The sequence below is a fragment of the Hemiscyllium ocellatum genome (genome assembly GCF_020745735.1).
Source record: "Hemiscyllium ocellatum isolate sHemOce1 chromosome 27 unlocalized genomic scaffold, sHemOce1.pat.X.cur. SUPER_27_unloc_7, whole genome shotgun sequence".
Taxonomy (NCBI): Eukaryota; Metazoa; Chordata; class Chondrichthyes; order Orectolobiformes; family Hemiscylliidae; genus Hemiscyllium; species Hemiscyllium ocellatum.
The window spans coordinates 589,807-608,099 of record NW_026867516.1 but is presented as its reverse complement, the minus strand read 5'-3'; the positions used below and the strand labels follow the sequence as shown (position 1 = coordinate 608,099).

Here is an 18,293-nt window from a genome sequence, read left to right as displayed (position 1 = left end):
TCTCTGGCTCTGCGTCTGTCTGTCTCTCTGAGGTGACAGCGGATTCCAGCGTATTGCTGCTTGCTGGGTAAACCTGTTTTTCCTCTGTTTTCCCCCTCTCTCTCCTGCTCAAACCCCTGACCTTCAGGCCGCCCCTGACCTTGTCACTATCAGTGAATAGGGAACAGCTTTTCTTCCTCCACCTTATCTGAACCTATCACAATCTTCCCCACTTTCACCAGTTGTATCTGTGTGTGACCCTCTCTTTCTGTGTCTCTTTCTCTCCTAAGCCCCCTCCCTCACCACATCCCATTTACCCACCCCCTCCTGTCATGCTCCCACTTTCAAACGGTCTCGTTGTGTTTTCACTGCCTCTTCCCCATCGTTTCCGTCAAGCACCTCATCTCACGCTTAGAACCCCTGCAGTGTAGGAGCAGGCCCTTCAGCCCATCCAATTCACACCAACCCTCCCTCACCCAGACCTCTGCCCGTAACCCTGCAATTCCCATTGGCTAACCCACCTAGCCTACACATCCCTGGGCACTATGGGTAATTTAGCACAGCCAATGCTCCCTAACCTGCACAGCCCTAGGCACTATGGGTAATTTAGCATGGCCAATGCCCCCTAACCTGCACATCCCCAAACACTATGTAATTTAGCACGGCCGGTCCACCCAAACCTGCACATCCCTGGATACTATAGGACAATTTAGCCTGGCCAATCCTACACCAAGGGTGGATTGGCCATGCTAAATTACCCATAGTACCCAGGGATGTGTAGGTTAGGGTAGATTGGCCATGCTAAATTACCCAATCCTACACATCCCTGGGTACTGTTAGGATAAAATAGGTCAAGGGAGGGTAGAGCTATAGCTGCTGTTTGGGGAATCGAAACTGTAGCTATAGCTGCTGTTTGGGGAATCGAAACTGTTGCTTACATGGCCAGCTCAGCTGCCAACGCCCAAATGAGCTCAATAACAGGAACCGCCTAGCAAACGCGAAATGTCCTAATAAGGCAATGCTTAGTAGCTCCGTGAAGCTCTGCTTAGCAAAGAGTATATCAGGAGCAGATTTGGGAGGGGAAGGCAGAACGCGCCTTCTCCAGTGAATGCATGGTGATTCACTGTATCAGCTACGATTCTGCAATAAAGTCTGCTTGTGCCAAACAATTGAGCGTCTGTTGTCTCTCCTCCTAAAACAACCATGCAAGGACAAATTCCGTCCTAACAGTACTATGGGTAATTTAGCATAGCCAATCCACCCTCACCTACACATCCCTAGGTATTATGGGTAATTTAGCCTGACCAATCCACCCTAACCTACACATCTCTGAGCACTATGGGTAATTTAGCATAGCCAATCCACCCTCACCTACGCATCTTTGGATTGTGGGAGGAAGCCGGAGCACCCGGAGAAAACCCTCGCAGATGCAGGCTGGAAATGTGCAAACTCCACACGGACAGTCGCCCCTGAGGCTGGAATTGAACCCGGGTCCCTTGGCGCTGTGACCACTGAGCAAGCCCTTATAATCCGCCTGCGTTAAGATCCTTTTGTCACCTGGATGAATGTTACAGGGGGGAGCGGGGTTTAAGTCTTCTCTGAGCTGAGAGAGGACACAGGAGATGCTCCTCATCATGCTTTCATGTGTCACATTGCATAATTCTTAGAATTTACATGTAAATGTCTAGTTGGGGTTAGAATTCTTGTAAATATAGACAAACGGAAACACTTGTTGAGACATTTCACCAAACCCCAAGTAGGCAATTGACATGCCCGCCCCTGAAAAGAGAACCTTTCGTGGGGTCAGAGTTGACATTGAGAATAGCGAAATGAACACTGTCCCCATCGTGTTTGTATTTTTGCTGACAGAAGGGCAGTTTGCAGTCAGCAGGAACTGTGGGACTACAGGCTGCGGGCCAGGTCTGCGCTCGGGAGCGTAAATCCCAACGGGAACCAGAGGCGTTGCTAACGTTTAAGCCAGCTGAGTTTAGCAAGAAAAGGCTGTGACCCTGTGCTTGAACTGATCAGCCGAAACTTTGGGCGTAGCCAAGGAGATCTGAAGGCGAAGCTAACGGGAGGGTCTCCTTTCTCAAAAAAAGCAGAAAACATGAGGGATACCAGGAAGAATTCCGCTGAATTCCAGAGAGCTGTGGCATGCCGTTGATTTGGTACAATGAGCTTTTAATGTGAACTCTCATGAGGGAGTGCAAACGAACTCAAGTTGAAATGTAGCTCCGTAAAGTGTTGTGTAACAGTCATAGCGTTGACCGTTGTTGAACGTTTTGATGCGGTCCAGTTTTTCTTTTGTTTTTTAAAGATGAGATGATGTTTTGTGGTTTTTGGATGGGTTCGGTACAGAGTGGGAGGTAGGGTGGGCTGGGATCTTCCATGTTGATGGGATTTGACAGTGAATTTTGCTTCGTCAATTATTCAGACTGTGTGCCTGGAGAGAGGGAGGGTCTGACCCTTGGGAAGGGTGCTGGCGGGGTGTGGGCGGGAGGTGAACCTTTGCAATGTCCAATCAGAAGGCTAAGTGTTAAGATAACAAGAGCCGATATTTAGCAGTCGATAAGTGCAACACGTAAGCAGTTTGTTCATATGCAGCTCAAAGGCTGTCCCCAAAGTTAAACTTAGTATGGCGCCTACCCACTCGATCCAGTTACCCACCCCATTTCAGGGTGGATATGTGAACTATCACTAATTTTCTTCTAACGAATAAAACATTTAAACCGAGCTGTTCAGGAAAGCAAACAAGTTTAAAACTACAGCCATGCTGCAGTTAAACTCAATAGACTTACTCAGAGCAAAATACATGTTCCCTGAACGCAGTTGAAAGTTAACATCGTTGTATTAGATGTCGGAATATCTGTTTAAATGGAGCCGTGAGCTTTCCCAATGTAGACAGGGCTCCTCGAAACGTGGCAGTGTCCCCCCTGCAGCTGCAGAGCGAGACAGGAGAGTTTGTTTTTGTGAATGAGCAGTTGTAGCGCGAGGTGGCTGTTGCTTGGTGACGGTGAGGCTCCCCCGGCCCCGCCCATCCCCCCGTGCAGACGTCACGCGGGGGTGAAGGCGGTTGGGAGGAGAAGTCGCTCGAGCGGGGAAGCGGCGGCCGTTAGGAAAATGGCGCCGTGCGGCCCGGGGCAGACCCCCGTCACTGGTCACCGCCGCCTTCCTGGCGCAGCTGCTGTGTCACGGCCACACCGGCCGGCTGTACAGCAGGCAGGAGCCGGTGACCATTCTGGAGGCGGATGGGGTTAAGGGCCTGTTTGGGAACTGGTCGGCCGCCTGGGTGGTGGAGTTCTACTGGTCGTGGGGCGGCCCCTGTGTCAACTATGGGGCCACCTGGAAGGTACTGGGCCCGGGAGGTGAAAGGTGAGGCAGGTTGTGGGGGGGACGGAGGGGAAGGAATGTGGGGCCTGTCCTGTCATAGTCACATTTTACACTCACTTTCCATCTGCTTTTACTGGCGCTTGTGCTGTTTACCCCTCACTTTTTTAATCCTTGTGCTGTTTGCCCTTTGCTGTTACTTGTACAATTGCTGAGGGTAGTGTGTAAATACTAGTGAAGGATACTATGCACCAGCATGTATATGTTCCTCAGTTATTGAAGGGGCAGGACCTGTTGAGAACGGTTAGTAAAGCAGGTTGTGCACTAAGCCTTGTTAACATGGATATGTTCATTGGAAAAGTTGACTTTTTATTATTTAGAGTCGTAGAGATTTTCAGCACGGAAACAGATCCCCTCAGTCCAACCTGTCCACGCCAACCAGATATCCTACATTAATCTAGTCCCCATTTCAAGCACTATATCCCTCTACACCATTCCTATTCATATACCCATCCAGATACTTTTTAAAGGCTGTAATTATACCGGCCTCCACCACTTCCTCTGGCAGGTCATTCCATACACACACCACTCTCTGCAGGGAAACATTGCCCTTCAGGTACCTTTTATATCTTTGTGGCCTCACCCTAAACCTATGTCCTCTAGTTGTGAAGGTCACCCCAACACGGAGGAAAAGACTTAAAAACATTGCTTTTGCATTTGTCTGGCTGCTCAATCAAATATCGAGACACATGGGGGAAAAAATATCGCTCTGCCCTTTTTGATCTCCGATAGACATTTGGAAACAAAATCTGTTAATAACACCAGCATTGCTACAGGGCATATTGTGTACACTCCTCAGTGTCAACAAGCAGGGCACATGTTTGCCAATGTCATCAAAACATTGGGCGTGTTCCTCATTGTCGGCAGAAAAGGGGCAAAATCTACTTTGATGGATAAATAAGGATCACTGGAGGACCGGAAGGAGACTTGTCCTCCTGCCATTCGGAGCTCCCCTATTGGTGAACGCGGAAGTTGGGCCATGAGGTTCTGAAGTTCCTGCCCCTCCCCTCTCTCAATGAAGATTGAGCTTCACTCAGACTGCAGCTTCCTTCCTCTGTCCAACATCTGTGTGTACAGCATTCTCTTTTCTCACCCCCTTTTCCATTTACGTTTCATTCTGGGGTTCAATTGTTGACTTGGAGCAACTGAAAGGAATGGGAGTGAATCCACGAGGGGACAGACTCTGGAAAAGTTAGTCCAAGCCTTTATCTCAATTAGCAAAATAGACAGGCAGGAGACTGGAAGAACGCAGCAAGCCAGGCAGTATCAGGAGATGGAGAAGTTGAGGTATGTGTGTAACCCTTGTTCAGGATTGGGAGTGGGTATAGGGAGAGCTGTTGAACAAGGGTGTGCTGGGGGCAGGGGGATGAAGTGAGGATAGGTGGAGACAGATAGAGGGTACAATAAACAATAGGTGCAGGAGTCGGCTCTTCTGCCCTTTGAGCCAGCACCATCATTCATTATGATCATGGCTGATCATCCTCAATCAGTATCCTTTTCCTGCCTTATCCCCATAACCTGGTTGGTGAATAGGAGGAAGGAATCTAGTCAGCAGGGAAGAGTGGAAGGGGCTGGGAAGTGAGTTGGGGGATGGGATGGGAGATTATTTGAAATTGGAGAACTCAGTGTCGAGTCCTCCAGGCTGTGGACTGCTCAGACAAGATGTGGTTTTGTTCCTCCAATTTGTCAGAAGGGGAGTGGGAAGGGGCATTAAAATGGATGGAGACTGGGAAGTCCGCTCAGCCTCTGTGGACCCGGCTGTGATGCTCGGCAAACCATTCCCCAAGTTTACGCTTGGTCTTCATGATGTAGAGACGATCACAACTGGCAAAGCACAGTGGGTCGAGCAGTAGGACAGTCGTATTTTGGGGCACAAGCTCTTCATCAGGAATGATGCGTGGATGTTCAGAGGGGCATCAGCGTCCTTCTGTGCCAGTTGTCAGACAGGTGCAGCAGGCAATGAGCAAGGCAAGTGGTGTGTTAGCAAGAGGAATTAAGTTCAGAAGTGGGAATGTCTTCCAGCAGTTAGGGGGTCATTGAATATATTCAAGGCTGAGTTCGCATGATTTTTATGTGGATGCTTGTGGGGGAAGGCAAGAAAATGGTTTTAAGACCAGTATCCAGTTTTAAGACAGTTCCAGAGTCAGACAGCACAGAACCAGACTACAACTAGTCAATGTTGACTATGTTCTCAAACTAAACCAGTCCCACCTGCCAGTGTTTTGGCCCATATCCCTCCAAACCTTTCCTATTCATGACGTTACTGTACCTGCATCCATCACATCCTCTAGACATTTAGTCCTCACGTGAACTACTCTGTGTAAAAAAAAAATTGTGCCCTTGAAGTCTTTGTAAAATCTCTTTCTCCTGTCACCATCAAAATTTGCTCCCTAATCTTGAAACCCCAACCCAAGGGGGAAGGACACCCTTCGTTCACCTCACCTCTCCCCTCATGATTTTGTAAACGTTGATAAGGTCACATCTCCACTTCCAATGCTCCAGTGAAAAAGTCCCAGCCCATCCACCTAGATGAAGGTAGAATCCTGTCCCTCAGGATTCCCTCCAACAATGTGCCCACCACTGATGTTAGGCACACTGGTCTATAGTTCGCTGGCTTGTCCTTACCACCCTTAAACAGTGGCACCACGTTAGCCAACCTCCAGTCTTGTGGCACCTCACCTGACATGCACAGTATGCTCTATGGAGATGCTGTTTCTGATGGATTTAAAGTGTCCAAATGCCACAATTTCTCCCCCACTCACTTGACATAACCGTGCAGGCTCCTCGCTATTTGATGTTCATGTTACTTAGAACCCTCATGATTATATCAATCTCAATGAGGTCACCCCTCAACCTCCTGTGCTCCAGTGAAGAGAGTCTCAGCTTCTCCTTATAACTCAAACCCTCCAGTCCTGGCAACATCCTGGTAAATCTTTACTGAACCTTCTGTAATAGTATTCTTCCGATTACAGGGCCACCAGAAGCCTTCTCAGTACTCTACAAGTGACTTCACCAACATCCTGTACAACTTCAACATGATGTCCCAACTCCTTTTATTCAATGGTGTGAACTATTAAGGTAAGTGTGCTGAATGTTTAACATCAATCTACATTTGTCGATATATCATATCAGTTGCATGACACTGTGACCTTTTGCTCTTAACTCTGTGTCTTATGATCCTGCTCCACAGCTACCCGCTGAAGGAGCAGTACTCCGAAAGCTAGTGCTTCCAAATAAAACTGTTGGACTATAACCCGGTGTTGTGATTTTTAAACCTTGTCCCACCTCCTTTCTCATGAACACAGCCCATACCTCCCGGTGCTGCTAGTAAACTGCCGATGAAACGATGCAGTGCCTGCACTCCTGAAAAGTTTATAATTTCTAATGAAACTAGCTACTCATTCACTGCTCCATCTGATACACGACATTGGAAACTTAGTGCAGGAGGCTGCAAGAAATGAGCAGCTTTAAAACAAAAACCACTTGGAGCTTTCAATGAGAGCCTGAGCCCAGCAGTATGTTCTGGTTACCTTTATTGTGGCCCAACATTGTTACAGCTTCAGATTCAAAGGGCAGAGAAAGAGTAGTTGTTTTTTAGACAACTCAACAACAGGGGGAGGTGCAAGGGGCAGGGCAAGGCCAACAGCAGGCCCCCACATGATGCCTGCGTTGCCTGCACAGTTTACAAAAATCCCTTCCCCTTCAGAGACTCCCCACAGTGTGGAAGCTGGCCACTCGACCCAAAGACGACACACCGATCCTCCAAAGGGTAACCCACCATGCAATTCCCCTACCCCTATTGCTCAACATTTACCCCTGACTAATGCACCTAACCTGCACACCCCTGGGCACTATGGGTATTTCAGTACTGTCAATCCACCTGAACCTGGACAACTCGTATATGCCAACCAGATATTCCAACCCAATCTAGTCCCACCTGCCAGCACGGGGCCCATATCCCCCCAGTTGCCTTTTAAATGTTGCAGTTGTATCAGCCTCCACCACTTCCTCTGGCAGCTCATTCCATACACGTACCACCCTCTAAATGAGAAGGTTGCCCCTTAGGGGAAAGATATGAAAGAGACCTCTCACCCTAAACCTATGCCCTGTAGTTCTGGACTCTCCCATCCCATAGAAAAGACTTTGTCTATCTATCCTATCCATGCCCCTCATGATTTTATAAACCTCTATAAGGTCACCCCTCGGCCTCTGACGCTCCAGGGAAAACAGCCCCAGCCTGTTCTGTCTCTCCCTATAGCTCAAATCCTCCAGTCTTGGCAACATCCTTGTAAATCTTTTTAGATTAGATTAGATTACTTAGAGTGGAAACAGGCCCTCAACCCAACAAGTCCACACCGACCCGCTGATGCGTATACCACCCAGACCCATACTCCGGGGGTTTGCAAGGACTGCCACAAACACTACGTCGGACAAACAGAAAGTTAGCCACCAGGATACACGCACACCAGCTAGCCACAAAAAGACACGACCCTCTATCCCTCGTAGCCCTACATACAGATGAAGAAAACCACCACTTTGACTGGGACAACATCTGTCCTGGGACAGGCTAAGCAAAGACATGCCAGAGAATTCCGAGAGGTCTGGCACTCCAACCACAACGCCATTAGCAAACACATCGATCTAGATACCATCTATCAACCCCTCAGAAAATGAACAGGAAATGACATCACCACAAACCCCAGGAACCCTATCCAGGACAAACATTTAAATCGAAAGCAGGAAACAACAGCTTCGCTTCACTTGGAGGTCGCCACTGATGATGTTACCTAGCCAGGTTATGAAACATCTGGATATCAAACCTACAGCTCAGTGAGCAAACCTACACCCTAAACCTCAACCTGAGCTACAAACCTTGCAAAGTAGAATGTATTTGCAAACATCATGCTGCAAATACAAACCCACCCCCATGGATGATCTATCTCGTGTGTGCATGAGATAGAGAAACAGTCTATTTCCGTGCTGTTTATCTCTATTTGATAACCGTTGCTTTATTTCTGTTGGTGTAAATGTTGTTGTAATTCATAGCTGGATCCTCATAGGTGTAAGGGTGACAGAATTCCTCAAGTAGGGCACTGTAAGATTCCTGGGAGATCCCTATTTCTGGTTTACTTCCTCATGAACAAACATTAAGCACGTGCACCTATTTATTTGTGATTTTGTTTCATTTTTCTTGTTTGATTCCCTGCTATGACTACACCTTGTATTAGGATAATTGAGAGGTTGGGAGATTGTGGCTTGGGTCTTGATTGAATATTTTATCGTTCCAGAAGTTATAAAAGGCGGGGTCAAAGCTTTAGCAGAAATCCAGCAGAGCTGAGAACAGACCGACATCTTAGTCTGTGGGAACAGGGAGATCAACAGAGGATTGAGAAATCAGGTCCTGAAACCAGACCAGCCTGTGATCAGTGCTTTGATTAGCAGCATCCTTCTACATCAGTCAATGCCAGTTGTCAGACAGGTGCAGCAAGGCAAGTGGTATATTAGCAGGCTGATCTGAGATTAGAAGTGGGGATGTCTTCCTGCAGTTAGGGGGTCATTGAATTTATTCAAGGCTGAGTTTATCTGAGTTTTGAACAATAAAGTGTGGATTTTTATAGCTTACTTAGTGTGGAAACAGGCCCTTTGGCCCAACAGGTCCACACCGACCCGCCGAAGCGCAACCCACCCATACCCCTACATTGACCCCTTACCTAACACTACGGGCAATTTAGCATAGCCAATTCACCTGACCCACACATCTTTGGACTGTGGGAGGAAACCGGAGCACCCGGAGGAAACTCACGCAGACACAGGGAGAATGTGCAAACTTCACACAGTCAGTCGCCCAAGTTGGGAATTGAACCCGGGTCTCAGGCGCTGTGAGGCAGCAGTGCTAACCACCGTGCCGCCCATGTTGTGTGCATGAGGGTTTTTTTTGTGGTTTATGTGTTGGATGCAGGTACAGTAATCACATTTAAAGTGGAAGGCAAGAAAATAGTTTTAAGACCACGACAGAACAGTTACGGTCAGACAGCACAGAAACGGACCCTTCAGTCCAACTATTCCATGCTGACTATATTCTCAAACTAAACTAGTGCCACTTGCCAGTGTTTGGCCCATAAACCTCCACACCTTCCCTATTCATGTACTTATCCACATGTCTTTTAAATGTTGCATCTGAACATGCATCCACCACATCCTCTTTACATTCACTCAATACATGAAACATACTGTTTATAAACAAACTTTTCCTGATCTGTCCATTCCATGGATTCATTCTCTTTCCTTTCAGTTGCTGTAAGTCATAAATTGAAGCCCAGAATGAAAAAAATGGAATAGGAGTTGTGAAGAGAGTACCTTACTCACAGATGGTTGACACAGTAAGGAGGGTGCAGACTGGAACAAACCTGAAATGTCGATTTTCCTGCTCCTCGGACGCTGCCTGACCTGCAGTACTTTGCCAGCACCACTCTAATCTTGACCCTGATCTCCAGCATCTGCAGTTCTCACTTTCTCCTGTGAGAAATCAGCAGTTTTAAACCAAAAACCTGTTGCAGTTTAAAGCTCTCATTGAGAATCTGAGCTCAGTGTGAAGTTCAGGTAATCTTTATTGTGACCCAACTTTGTTACAGCTTCAGAATCTCCCAGCAGAAAGGTGTAGAAAATGTAGCAATTTTTTAAAAACAGCTCAAGGTCAAAGTGCAACCCCTCACTTTCTTCATTATTGGTCACCACTGAGTTGTCCCTTTGTAATTGGATCCTTGATATCGCCTTAACCTGGAGGAAGTATTGCCTCACTCAGCAATTTCAACCTGTATCCAAGTAAGTTGGATGAGCAGCGTAGCGTCAACCAGACTATTGTGGGTCTGGAGTCACGTGTAGGCCAGACTGGGTAAAGGATGCAGCTGGGACGACTGCTCTAATAACTGCTCAAGTCTTCCCTAAAAAAGAACTGAGTGAATCAGATGGGGGTTTTTTTCCACCCCCACCCCACTGACAATGGTTTCACCATTAGATGCTAAACTCCAGATTTCTGACCAAATTCCAATTCCACCATCTGTCGCAGTGGGAATCGAACTCGGGAGTCACTGGAACTGGGTTGATAGTCCAGTCGGTAAAGGCACTCGGCCGTCTTTCTTTCAATCCCCCTGCAATGCCACGTGATCCCGCTGGTAGGTCAGCAAGGAGACGGCCTGGGTAAAGGCCTTCCCGCACTGTGTGGATCCACTGGTGGGTCTGGAGGTAGGAGGAATCGCTGAAGCCCTTCCCGCAGTCAGGGCAGGGGAACGGCCTCTCCCCAGTGTGACTGCGCCAATGAGTCTCCAAGGCAGACGGGAAACAAGCCTTTCCCACAATCGCCACACTTCCATGGTTTCTCCACGGGGCGGGATTCCTCGGGTTTCTGCATGGCTGAAGCTTCAGCCGCACACAAACGCATGTGGAGCTTCTGTCCACCGTGAATTCCTCTTTCCAAACTGTAGAGCTGTTACACGCTCCTCACTCACTGCATTACAACGGTAGGGTCTCTCATCGAGTCCCACTGACGCTGAAAACGTACCCAAATAGGAACCAAAAAGCTTTGCTCCTTCTCACAGAATCATAGTTGAAAACTGTTGCGGTCCCGATGGATTGAATGACTGTCAGACATGAATGTCAAAGTAAGGACTGCAGATGCTGGAGAGTCAGAATCAGTAAGTGCAGTGCTGGAAAAGTACAGCAGGTCAGGCAGCATCCGAGGAGCAGGAGAGTCGACGTTTTGGGCATAAGGCCTTCATCTGTTGATTTTGAAACTTCCATCCTCAGATCCTGAAATGTTAAAAGAGATTACAAAAGTCATCACTGTCAGTGCAGAGTAGAAATTCTGAACAAGGAATTCTGCGGAATATTTTCTTTTGTTATTCCACAAAATTGAAAGCACCATCCCACTCTCTCTCCCCCTCTCTTCTCACTCTGATCTAACTAATTCCCCTGAAGGTGCTGATTCAGGATCTTCCAGGGGCAGAAAGGCAAAAACGTCAAGACTGACATCTCTCTGAATTTTGGATAACTCCACCTGAAAGTTAATATCTTTCACAACATTGGGATACTGCTGAGAGGTGAGGAAGTCTGATTTTGGGAAGCCAAAAAAAAATAATGAGTTTGTGCCAATCCCTTCTCTTCAGAGAATCCCCAGAGCGGTGAAAGCAGGCCACTCAGCCCCACAAATCCACACCGACCCTCTGAAGGGTAACAGACCCACACCTATTCCCCTACCTCTATTGCTCTACATTTACCCCCTGATTAATGCACCTAACCTGCACATCTCTGGGCACTGTCAATCCATCCTAACCTGGACAAAGTGAAAAATCACACCACCAGGTGAGTATTCAACAGGTTTATTTGGAAGCACTCGCTTTCAGAGCCCTGATCCTTCAGGTGGTTGTGGAGAATAAGATCATAAGACACAATTTATAGAAAAACATTATAGTGTCCTGCCACCAAAATGATATATTGAACAAACCTGGATTGTCAAGTCTTTCATCTTTTAGACTGGGTTGCAGCTATCATTCACATGTAAATCCCAGACCTTCCTGCAAGGCACCATATCAAGATAACTCGAGGTTTTATAGCAAAATGTGACATCTCAGTTCACATAATGCATTAAAGGTGTGAGGTCAGAGTCTGTCTGTGTCCCAGTCTTGAGTCAGACTGGTTCTACTTCCAAAGTGGAATTTACAAAATCTTACATGGATTGACTGCTTACAGATTGTGTATTTTTTGAGCAAAATAGAATGTATCTGCAAATATCATTCTGCAAATACAAATTTAACCCCATGGACTTGTTATGTGCGTCTGTGCATGAGAGAGAGAAAAAGTCAATGTCCGTGCTGTATAGCTCTATGCCAATTTGATAACAGGTGCTTTAGTCCTGTTGATGTAAATGTTGTTGTAAATCAGAGCTGCATACTAACAGTTCGATGTAAGACAGAAAGAATTCCTCAAATAGGACACCATACCAATCCTTGGGAGAGCCCTATTTCTGGGGGGGGTCAAAGCTTCAACAGAAATCCAGCAGAGCTGAGAACAGACCGACATCCACATGCCTTTTAAATGTTGTAATTGTGCCAGTCTCCACCACTTCCTCTGGCAGTTCGTGTTCATGCCAGACATGCACCACCCTCTGTGTGAAAAGGTTGCCTCTCAGACCCCTGTTAAATCATTCTGCTCTCACCTCAAACATACGCCTTCTAGTTTTCTTGGACTCCCCTACCCTGGGGAAAAGGTAGGGTTTCCCCCCCTATCCATACCCATTACAAAGGTCTATAAATTTACCCCTCAGCCTCTGATGCTCCATGGAAAATGTCCCTGGCCTATTCAGCCTCTCCCTATAGGTCAAATCTTTTCTGACCCCTTTCAAAGTTTCATAACATCTTTCCTACAGCAGGGATACCAGAACTGAACGCAGTATTCCAAAATTGGCTTAACCAACATCCTGGACAGCCACAACATGAGCTCCCAACTCATCTACTCGATGCTCTGACCAATAAAGGCCATCCTACCAAATGCCTCATTCATTATCCTGTCTACCTAAGACTCCACTTTCAAGGAACTATGGAACCTGCACTCCAAGGTCTCTTTGTTTTGCAACACTCCCCTTAACTGTGTCAGTCCTGCCTGGATTGCTTGACCAAAATGCAACAACTCACATTTCTCAAAATTTAATTCCATCTACCACATTTTGGCCCATCCGATCAATTCTAATTTATAGCAAACTCACTTTTCTCTCTCATTCTCTAGAAGCTGAAAATCTCCATCCCACACATTCTCTCTCCAGTCTCAGTTTACTGAACCTAATCCCTGCTGTACCTCATCCTGAAGGGTCTGGTTCATGCTGATTAATAGGCCCACACTCGGAAGGGGGCGGGGGTGGGTCTAAATGAAACCTACATAATCCTGAACAGCCCAGACAGAGTGGATGTTGCGAAGATGTTTCCATTGGTAGGACAGACTCAGACGAGAGGCACAGCCTTAGAGTAAAGGGAAGTCCTTTTAGAAAGGAGAAACTTCTTCAGCCAGAGAGCGGTGAATCTGTGGAATCTATTTCCAGAGAAGGCTGTGGAGGCCAGGTCACTGGGGATATTTAAAACTGAGACAGATAGGTTCTTGAGTATCAAGGGGATCGAGGGTTATGGGGAGAATGGGGTTGAGAAACCTAGCAGCCACGATTGAATGGGGTGATTAGACCTGATGGACTGAATGGTCTAATTTCTGCTCCTCTGACTTAGGGCCTCTTGCTGTCCTGGACACAGAGCAAGAGAGTTGGGAGCAAGACTAGGCCATTCGGTCTTTCGAGTCAGCATCAGCATTGAACAATTCATAACTGGATATGAATATACCTACAGCTAGGTGGATAGGCTGGGACTTTTTTCACTGGAACACATGAGGTTGAGAGGTGACTTTAAAAGAGGTTCATAAAATCATGAGGAGGGTAGATGAGGTGAACCGCAGGTGTCCTTTCCCTAGGGTGGGGGTTTCAAGATTAGGGAGCAAATGAAGAAGGTGAGTGGAGAAAGATTTTCAAAAGACTGGAATAGTGCCTTTTTTTGATTCCACACACAAACTACTCTCAATGTCCAGACACGGTGGTGGATGCAGGTACAGTAACAAGGTTTAAAAGACATTTGGGTAAGTACATGAATAGGAAAGGTTCAGAGGGATATGGGCCAAATACACACAGGTGGGACTAGTTTAGTTTGTGAACACAGTCAGCACGGTCTAGTTGGACTGAAGGGTCTGTTTCTGTGTTGTCTGACTCTGGAACTGTTCTAAACTGGTCTTAAAACCATTTTCTTGCCTTCCGCAATAAACATCCACTTCTTTCTTGTTCAAAAATCAGATTAACTCAGCCTTGAATTTATTCAAATGACCCCCTGACTGCAGGAAGACATCCCCATTTCTGAACTCAATTCCTCTTACTAATTCTTGATGAAGGGCTTCTGCCCGAAACGTCGAATTTCCTGTTCCTTGGATGCTGCCTGACCTGCTGCGCTTTTCCAGCAACACATTTTCAGCTCCTCTTACTAACACACCACTTGCCTTGCTCATTGCCTGCTGCACCTGTCTGACAACTGGCACAGAAGGACGCTGATGCCCCTCTGAACATCCACGCATCATTCCTGATGAAGGGCTTGTGCCCGAAACTTCGACTGTCCTACTGCTCGGATGCACCTTGAATGAATCTACCGTCCCTACCTCTGCTGGCAATGCGTTCCAGGCACCTATCACCGTCTGAGTAATGTACTTTCTGTGTGCATCTCCAAAATAATGTCCCAACTCCTGTACTCAGCATGTGAACAATGAAGGCAAGTGTGCTGAACACCTTCTTCACCCCCCTCTATCTACCAGTGATGTAACTTTCAAGAACAATGAACCTGAACACCCCCCAGGTCTCTGTTCTACAACATGACCCAGAGCCCTACCATTACCTGTTCAAGTCTTGCCCTCCTTTATTTTAGCAAAATGCAACCCCTCACTTATATCCATACCTCTCTCATACACACACGCTCTCTCTCAGACATACACATACACCACCCCCTCAAAACTCTCACCCTCTCGCAGACTCATACTCCATCACAATCTCACTTTATCAAGCAGGCACAAATGCAAATAGACACTCACAGTGCACAAACAAACACACACACACACACACACACACACACACACACACACACTTCCCTGAAAGGAGTTTCCCTGAAACGTCAATTTTCCTGCTCCTCGGATGCTGCCCGACTTGCTGCAGCACCACATGCTCGATTCTAAACTTATTACCCTCTAGTTCTGGATTGCTACATCCAAAGGAAAATACCACGTCTATTTACCCTATCCATGCCCCTCATGATGATATAAAAGTGTATAAGGTCACTCCTCAGACTCTGGCAAGCTACGGAAAACAGTCTAGCCTGTCCTTCTGTCTCTCCTCACCCAGGTAACCAAGACACATACCTGAGGTCCCAAAGTCTGCTCCCTCTCTGGATTCACTCCAGTTGCTACAAGTGAGCCTGCTCCGTCATTCATTAAGATCATGGCTGATCTATCCATCGTTTCATCTTCTCCTCCCTGCACTGTCACAAGGAACCCCTTAATTCCCCAACCAGACCAAATCCCACCCAACTGTGTCTTGAATAGACTTAATGAAGCTGCCTCTATTGCTTCCTTGGCCAGAGTATTCCCTAGATTTTGATGAAGGGCTTTTGCCCGAAACATCGATTTTCCTGCTCTCCGGATGCTGCCTGACCTGCTGTGCTTTTCCAGCACCACTCTCATCTAGACTATTCCATAGATTCACGACCCTCTGGGAAAAGCAGTTCCTCCTCATCTCTGTCTGAAAGCTACTCCCTCTAACCTTGAGGCCTAGTCTCACCCACCAGAAATTACTGGACAGGCTAGGGCTTCATCCCCACAGTGCAATGACATTGGGAAGATGTTTCCATTGGTAGGAGAGACTAGGACCAGAGGACACAGCTTTAAGAATAAAGGGAAGACCTTTAGGAACAGAGATAAGCGATGTCTCCTTTTCTGCCGACAGCGAGGAGCATGGACAATGTACTGGTGACACCAGCGAGCAGGTGCGCTGTTGTTCACACCGAGGAGCAGACACAATGTGCTCTGTGGCGATGCTGGTGTTATTGACAGATGTTAAATGTTCAAATGCCAAGAGGAGAAATAAAGGGTAGAGCCACAGTTCTTTTTCCCCACGTGGCTCAACATTTTATAGCTTTTGTCTGGCTGCTCAACTTTTTTTTTGATGTCTTTTCCCCAGAGTAGGGGTGAGGTTCACAACTACAGGGCATAGGTTTAGGGTGAGAGCAGAAAGATATTAAAGGTACCTAAGGGGCAACTTTTCCATGCAGAGGATGGTGCACGTATGGAATGAGCTGTGAGAGGAAGTAATGGAGGCTGTATAATTGCAGAGTTTAAAAGGCATCTGGATGGGTATATGAATAGGAAGGGTTTAGAGGGATATGAACCAAGTGCTGACCAATGGGACTAGATTAATTTAGGATATCTGGTTGGCATGGGCAGGTTGGACCAAATGGGTGTGTTCATGTGCTGTACATCTTTATGACTGTAAATAATAAAAAAGTATATTTTTCCAAATCCCAAACTATCTCCATGTTAACAAGGCTTAGTTCACCACATACTTTACTAACCATTCTCAACAGGTCCTGCCCCTTGAATGACTAAGAACATACAATGCTGGTGCATAATCTCCTTCACTACTTTTTACACACTACCCTCAACAATTGTACAAGTAACAGCAAAGGGCAAACAGCACAAGGATTAAAAAAAACAGTGAGGGATAAACAGCACAAGTGCCAGTAAAAGCAGATGGAAAATGAGTGTAAAATGTCACTATGACAGGACAGGCCGCGCCCCAATGTTTCTCCCGTTTCCCCCGTCCCCCCACCCCCCCCATTCAACATGCAAATCACCCTCTTTCAAAATGTTGCCCCTCCGGTTCCTTTTGAATCTCTCTCCTTACATTAAACAAAATGGCCCCCTAGTTTTGAGTTCCCCTACGCTAAGCAAGAGCCATTTTCTATTCACCTTACCTCCACTCCTCATGATTTTATCAATCTCAATAATGTCACCCCCCAACTTCCTGTGCTGCAGTGAATAAAGTCCCAGCCTCTCCTTATAACTTCAACCCTCCAGTCCTTACAACATCCTGGTAACTCTTTATTAAACCCTCTCTAACAGTATTCTTCCTATTACAGGGCCACCAGAACTGTACTCAGTACTCTGAAAATGGCCTCACCAACATCCTGTACAACCTCAACATGATGTCCCAACCCCTATCCTCAATGGTGTGAACAATGAAGGCGATGTTGCAAAATGCCTTCTTAATCACCCTGTCTACCAATGATGCAACTTCCATTGAACTCAGTACCTGAACACCACCATCCCCCACCTCCCCCATGTCTGTCTGTTCTAGAAGTGACTCATGGCCCGACCATTATCTGCACAACCCCCTGCGTTTATTAAGCCTCTCCCTCACACCTCTCAGAGAGGCGCACATTCCTCAACACTCTCTCAGACACTTGCAGTCTCATACTCCATCTCACACACACACTTTCCCAAGCATGCACATACTCTCACATGCACATACTCTCACATGCACATACACACACACTACTCTTTGGGGTGAAATTGTATTGGCAGAATTATATTTGCAGATACATTCAATTTTGTTCAAAAAGCACACAATCTGCAGGCAGTCAATGCATGTAATATTTTACAAATTCCGACTTTGGAAACAGAACCAGTCTGATTCAAGATTGGAACACTGACAGACTCAAATCTCACACCTTTAATGTATTGTCTGAGCGGAGATGTCTTTTTTTATAAGACCTTATGTCATTTCAAGAACATTGTTACATATTAATGAACCAAAGCCCACACCCATTCTAAGAGATGAAGACTATTTAAGTTTGTTCAATATATTCTATCAGTTGCATGACACTGATCTTTTGACATAAGTTCTGTGTCTTATGATGCTGTTCCATGAGGCTTATGTATTGATGAAGCAAGATGGTACAAGAGATAAAATTTATAATCATCCAGCAAGTAACAATTTGACTTCAGATGGTCAACATGATTTCGTCAAGGGCAGGTCGTGTCTCACAAACCTCACTGAGTTTTTTGAGAAGGTGACTAAGCATGTAGATGAGGGTAGGGCAGTTGATGTGGTATACTTGGACTTCAGTAAAGCCTTTGATAAGGTTCCACATGGTAGACTGATGGAGAAAATGCAGAGGCATGGAATTGAGGGTGATTTAACAGTTTGGATTAGAAACTGGAAGAAGGCAGCAAGTGGTGGTTGATGGAAAATATTCAGTCTGGAGTCCAGTTCCTATTGGTGTTCCACAAGGATGTTTTGGGACCAC

The 18,293-nt window shown here is 46.5% G+C and overlaps 1 long non-coding RNA gene across 2 annotated transcripts in view; it reads left to right on the top strand.

The window, feature by feature from the left end:
* LOC132808544 (uncharacterized) overlaps positions 1–18,293 on the top strand; it is a 60,079-nt gene that overhangs the window by 15,901 nt on the left and 25,885 nt on the right. The window contains exons 1-2 of one of the 2 annotated variants that reach the window (XR_009642110.1): positions 3,082–3,351; positions 6,339–6,444. This is a non-coding gene — a long non-coding RNA (uncharacterized LOC132808544). Of the gene's footprint in view, positions 1–3,081; positions 3,352–6,338; positions 6,445–18,293 lie in introns of those variants that run through there. The other variant, XR_009642111.1, reaches the window with a different exon arrangement.